The sequence below is a fragment of the Protomyctophum parallelum genome (assembly GCF_964188405.1).
Source record: "Protomyctophum parallelum genome assembly, chromosome: 1".
Classification (NCBI taxonomy): domain Eukaryota; kingdom Metazoa; phylum Chordata; class Actinopteri; order Myctophiformes; family Myctophidae; genus Protomyctophum; species Protomyctophum parallelum.
The window spans coordinates 38,675,841-38,681,840 of record NC_139697.1 but is presented as its reverse complement, the minus strand read 5'-3'; positions in this window follow the sequence as shown (position 1 = coordinate 38,681,840).

Here is a 6,000-nt window from a genome sequence, read left to right as displayed (position 1 = left end):
AAAAAACATGGGTTATAGTCCATCGTTTTTTGAAAAATTTAAAAAAAATGTTAACCTCGTTTTTCATCATTTTCGACCATGGGCTATAGCCCCTACCGTACGGCATACTATAGCACGCCGTTTTTCATCATTTTTGAGGATTTGAAAAAAATGAAAACAAAAAAAAACATGGGTTATAGTCCATCGTTTTTTGAAATTTTGAAAAAAAAGTGTTAACCTCGTTTTTCATCATTTTCGACCATGGGCTATAGCCCCTACCGTACGGCATACTATAGCACGCCGTTTTTCATTATTTTTGAGGATTTGAAAAAAATGAAAAAAAAAAAAAAACATGGGTTATAGTCCATCGTTTTTTGAAATTTTGAAAAAAAATGTTAACCTCGTTTTTCATCATTTTCGACCATGGGCTATAGCCCCTACCGTACGGCATACTATAGCACGCCGTTTTTCATTATTTTTGAGGATTTGAAAAAAATGAAAAAAAAAAAAAACATGGGTTATAGTCCATCGTTTTTTGAAATTTTGAAAAAAAATGTTAACCTCGTTTTTCATCATTTTCGACCATGGGCTATAGCCCCTACCGTACGGCATACTATAGCACGCCATTTTTCATAATTTTTGAGGATTTGAAAAAAATGGAAAAAAAAACAAAACATGGGTTATAGTCCATCGTTTTTTGAAATTTTGAAAAAAAATGTTAACCTCGTTTTTCATCATTTTCGACCATGGGCTATAGCCCCTACCGTACGGCATACTATAGCACGCTGTTTTTCATCATTTTTGAGGATTTGAAAAAAATGAAAAAAAAAAAAAAACATGGGTTATAGTCCATCGTTTTTTGAAAAATTGAAAAAAAATGTTAACCTCGTTTTTCATCATTTTCGACCATGGGCTATAGCCCCTACCGTACGGCATACTATAGCACGCCGTTTTTCATCATTTTTGAGGATTTGAAAAAAATTAAAAAAAAAAAAAACATGGGTTATAGTCCATCGTTTTTTGAAATTTTGAAAAAAAATGTTAACCTCGTTTTTCATCATTTTCGACCATGGGCTATAGCCCCTACCGTACGGCATACTATAGCACGCTGTTTTTCATCATTTTTGAGGATTTGAAAAAAATGAAAAAAAAAAAAAAACATGGGTTATAGTCCATCGTTTTTTGAAAAATTTAAAAAAAATGTTAACCTCGTTTTTCATCATTTTCGACCATGGGCTATAGCCCCTACCGTACGGCATACTATAGCACGCCGTTTTTCATCATTTTTGAGGATTTGAAAAAAATGAAAACAAAAAAAAACATGGGTTATAGTCCATCGTTTTTTGAAATTTTGAAAAAAAAGTGTTAACCTCGTTTTTCATCATTTTCGACCATGGGCTATAGCCCCTACCGTACGGCATACTATAGCACGCCGTTTTTCATTATTTTTGAGGATTTGAAAAAAATGAAAAAAAAAAAAAAAACATGGGTTATAGTCCATCGTTTTTTGAAAAATTAAAAAAAAATGTTAACCTCGTTTTTCATCATTTTCGACCATGGGCTATAGCCCCTACCGTACGGCATACTATAGCACGCCGTTTTTCATCATTTTTGAGGATTTGAAAAAAATGAAAACAAAAAAAAACATGGGTTATAGTCCATCGTTTTTTGAAATTTTGAAAAAAAAGTGTTAACCTCGTTTTTCATCATTTCGACCATGGGCTATAGCCCCTACCGTACGGCATACTATAGCACGCCGTTTTTCATTATTTTTGAGGATTTGAAAAAAATGAAAAAAAAAAAAAACATGGGTTATAGTCCATCGTTTTTTGAAATTTTGAAAAAAAATGTTAACCTCGTTTTTCATCATTTTCGACCATGGGCTATAGCCCCTACCGTACGGCATACTATAGCACGCTGTTTTTCATCATTTTTGAGGATTTGAAAAAAATGAAAAAAAAAAAAAACATGGGTTATAGTCCATCGTTTTTTGAAAAATTGAAAAAAAATGTTAACCTCGTTTTTCATCATTTTCGACCATGGGCTATAGCCCCTACCGTACGGCATACTATAGCACGCCGTTTTTCATCATTTTTGAGGATTTGAAAAAAATGAAAAAAAAAAAAAACATGGGTTATAGTCCATCGTTTTTTTTAATTTTGAAAAAAAATGTTAACCTCGTTTTTCATCATTTTCGACCATGGGCTATAGCCCCTACCGTACGGCATACTATAGCACGCTGTTTTTCATCATTTTTGAGGATTTGAAAAAAATGAAAAAAAAAAAAAAACATGGGTTATAGTCCATCGTTTTTTGAAAAATTAAAAAAAAATGTTAACCTCGTTTTTCATCATTTTCGACCATGGGCTATAGCCCCTACCGTACGGCATACTATAGCACGCCGTTTTTCATCATTTTTGAGGATTTGAAAAAAATTAAAACAAAAAAAAACATGGGTTATAGTCCATCGTTTTTTGAAATTTTGAAAAAAAATGTTAACCTTGTTTTTCATCATTTTCGACCATGGGCTATAGCCCCTACCGTACGGCATACTATAGCACGCCGTTTTTCATCATTTTTGAGGATTTGAAAAAAATGAAAAAAAAAACAAAACATGGGTTATAGTCCATCGTTTTTTGAAAAATTTAAAAAAAATGTTAACCTTGTTTTTCATCATTTTCGACCATGGGCTATAGCCCCTACCGTACGGCATACTATAGCACGCCGTTTTTCATCATTTTTGAGGATTTGAAAAAAATGAAAAAAATAAAAAACATGGGTTATAGTCCATCGTTTTTTGAAATTTTGAAAAAAAATGTTAACCTCGTTTTTCATCATTTTCGACCATGGGCTATAGCCCCTACCGTACGGCATACTATAGCACGCCGTTTTTCATTATTTTTGAGGATTTGAAAAAAATGAAAAAAAAAAAAAAACATGGGTTATAGTCCATCGTTTTTTGAAATTTTGAAAAAAAATGTTAACCTCGTTTTTCATCATTTTCGACCATGGGCTATAGCCCCTACCGTACGGCATACTATAGCACGCCGTTTTTCATCATTTTTGAGGATTTGAAAAAAATGGAAAAAAAATAAACATGGGTTATAGTCCATCGTTTTTTGAAATTTTGAAAAAAAATGTTAACCTCGTTTTTCATCATTTTCGACCATGGGCTATAGCCCCTACCGTACGGCATACTATAGCACGCTGTTTTTCATCATTTTTGAGGATTTAAAAAAAATGAAAAAAAAAAAAAAACATGGGTTATAGTCCATCGTTTTTTGAAAAATTGAAAAAAAAATGTTAACCTCGTTTTTCATCATTTTCGACCATGGGCTATAGCCCCTACCGTACGGCATACTATAGCACGCCGTTTTTCATCATTTTTGAGGATTTGAAAAAAATGAAAACAAAAAAAAACATGGGTTATAGTCCATCGTTTTTTGAAAAATTTAAAAAAAATGTTAACCTCGTTTTTCATCATTTTCGACCATGGGCTATAGCCCCTACCGTACGGCATACTATAGCACGCCGTTTTTCATTATTTTTGAGGATTTGAAAAAAATGAAAAAAAAAAAAAACATGGGTTATAGTCCATCGTTTTTTGAAATTTTGAAAAAAAATGTTAACCTCGTTTTTCATCATTTTCGACCATGGGCTATAGCCCCTACCGTACGGCATACTATAGCACGCCGTTTTTCATCATTTTTGAGGATTTGAAAAAAATGAAAAAAAAAAAAACATGGGTTATAGTCCATCGTTTTTTGAAATTTTGAAAAAAAATGTTAACCTCGTTTTTCATCATTTTCGACCATGGGCTATAGCCCCTACCGTACGGCATACTATAGCACGCTGTTTTTCATCATTTTTGAGGATTAAAAAAAAATGAAAAAAAAACAAAAACATGGGTTATAGTCCATCGTTTTTTGAAAAATTGAAAAAAAATGTTAACCTCGTTTTTCATCATTTTCGACCATGGGCTATAGCCCCTACCGTACGGCATACTATAGCACGCCGTTTTTCATCATTTTTGAGGATTTGAAAAAAATGAAAACAAAAAAAAACATGGGTTATAGTCCATCGTTTTTTGAAATTTTGAAAAAAAATGTTAACCTCGTTTTTCATCATTTTCGACCATGGGCTATAGCCCCTACCGTACGGCATACTATAGCACGCCGTTTTTCATTATTTTTGAGGATTTGAAAAAAATGAAAAAAAAAAAAAACATGGGTTATAGTCCATCGTTTTTTGAAATTTTGAAAAAAAATGTTAACCTCGTTTTTCATCATTTTCGACCATGGGCTATAGCCCCTACCGTACGGCATACTATAGCACGCCGTTTTTCATCATTTTTGAGGATTTGAAAAAAATGAAAAAAAAACAAAACATGGGTTATAGTCCATCGTTTTTTGAAATTTTGAAAAAAAATGTTAACCTCGTTTTTCATCATTTTCGACCATGGGCTATAGCCCCTACCGTACGGCATACTATAGCACGCTGTTTTTCATCATTTTTGAGGATTTGAAAAAAATGAAAAAAAAAAAAAAACATGGGTTATAGTCCATCGTTTTTTGAAAAATTGAAAAAAAATGTTAACCTCGTTTTTCATCATTTTCGACCATGGGCTATAGCCCCTACCGTACGGCATACTATAGCACGCTGTTTTTCATCATTTTTGAGGATTTAAAAAAAATGAAAAAAAAAAAGAAAACATGGGTTATAGTCCATCGTTTTTTGAAAAATTGAAAAAAAAATGTTAACCTCGTTTTTCATCATTTTCGACCATGGGCTATAGCCCCTACCGTACGGCATACTATAGCACGCCGTTTTTCATCATTTTTGAGGATTTGAAAAAAATGAAAACAAAAAAAAACATGGGTTATAGTCCATCGTTTTTTGAAAAATTTAAAAAAAATGTTAACCTCGTTTTTCATCATTTTCGACCATGGGCTATAGCCCCTACCGTACGGCATACTATAGCACGCCGTTTTTCATTATTTTTGAGGATTTGAAAAAAATGAAAAAAAAAAAAAACATGGGTTATAGTCCATCGTTTTTTGAAATTTTGAAAAAAAATGTTAACCTCGTTTTTCATCATTTTCGACCATGGGCTATAGCCCCTACCGTACGGCATACTATAGCACGCCGTTTTTCATCATTTTTGAGGATTTGAAAAAAATAAAAAAAAAAAAAACATGGGTTATAGTCCATCGTTTTTTGAAATTTTGAAAAAAAATGTTAACCTCGTTTTTCATCATTTTCGACCATGGGCTATAGCCCCTACCGTACGGCATACTATAGCACGCTGTTTTTCATCATTTTTGAGGATTTAAAAAAAATGAAAAAAAAAAAAAAACATGGGTTATAGTCCATCGTTTTTTGAAAAATTGAAAAAAAATGTTAACCTCGTTTTTCATCATTTTCGACCATGGGCTATAGCCCCTACCGTACGGCATACTATAGCACGCCGTTTTTCATCATTTTTGAGGATTTGAAAAAAATGAAAACAAAAAAAAACATGGGTTATAGTCCATCGTTTTTTGAAAAATTTAAAAAAAATGTTAACCTCGTTTTTCATCATTTTCGACCATGGGCTATAGCCCCTACCGTACGGCATACTATAGCACGCCGTTTTTCATCATTTTTGAGGATTTGAAAAAAATGAAAACAAAAAAAAACATGGGTTATAGTCCATCGTTTTTTGAAATTTTGAAAAAAAAGTGTTAACCTCGTTTTTCATCATTTTCGACCATGGGCTATAGCCCCTACCGTACGGCATACTATAGCACGCCGTTTTTCATTATTTTTGAGGATTTGAAAAAAATGAAAAAAAATGAAAAACATGGGTTATAGTCCATCGTTTTTTGAAATTTTGAAAAAAAATGTTAACCTCGTTTTTCATCATTTTCGACCATGGGCTATAGCCCCTACCGTACGGCATACTATAGCACGCCGTTTTTCATTATTTTTGAGGATTTGAAAAAAATGAAAAAAAAAAAAAACATGGGTTATAGTCCATCG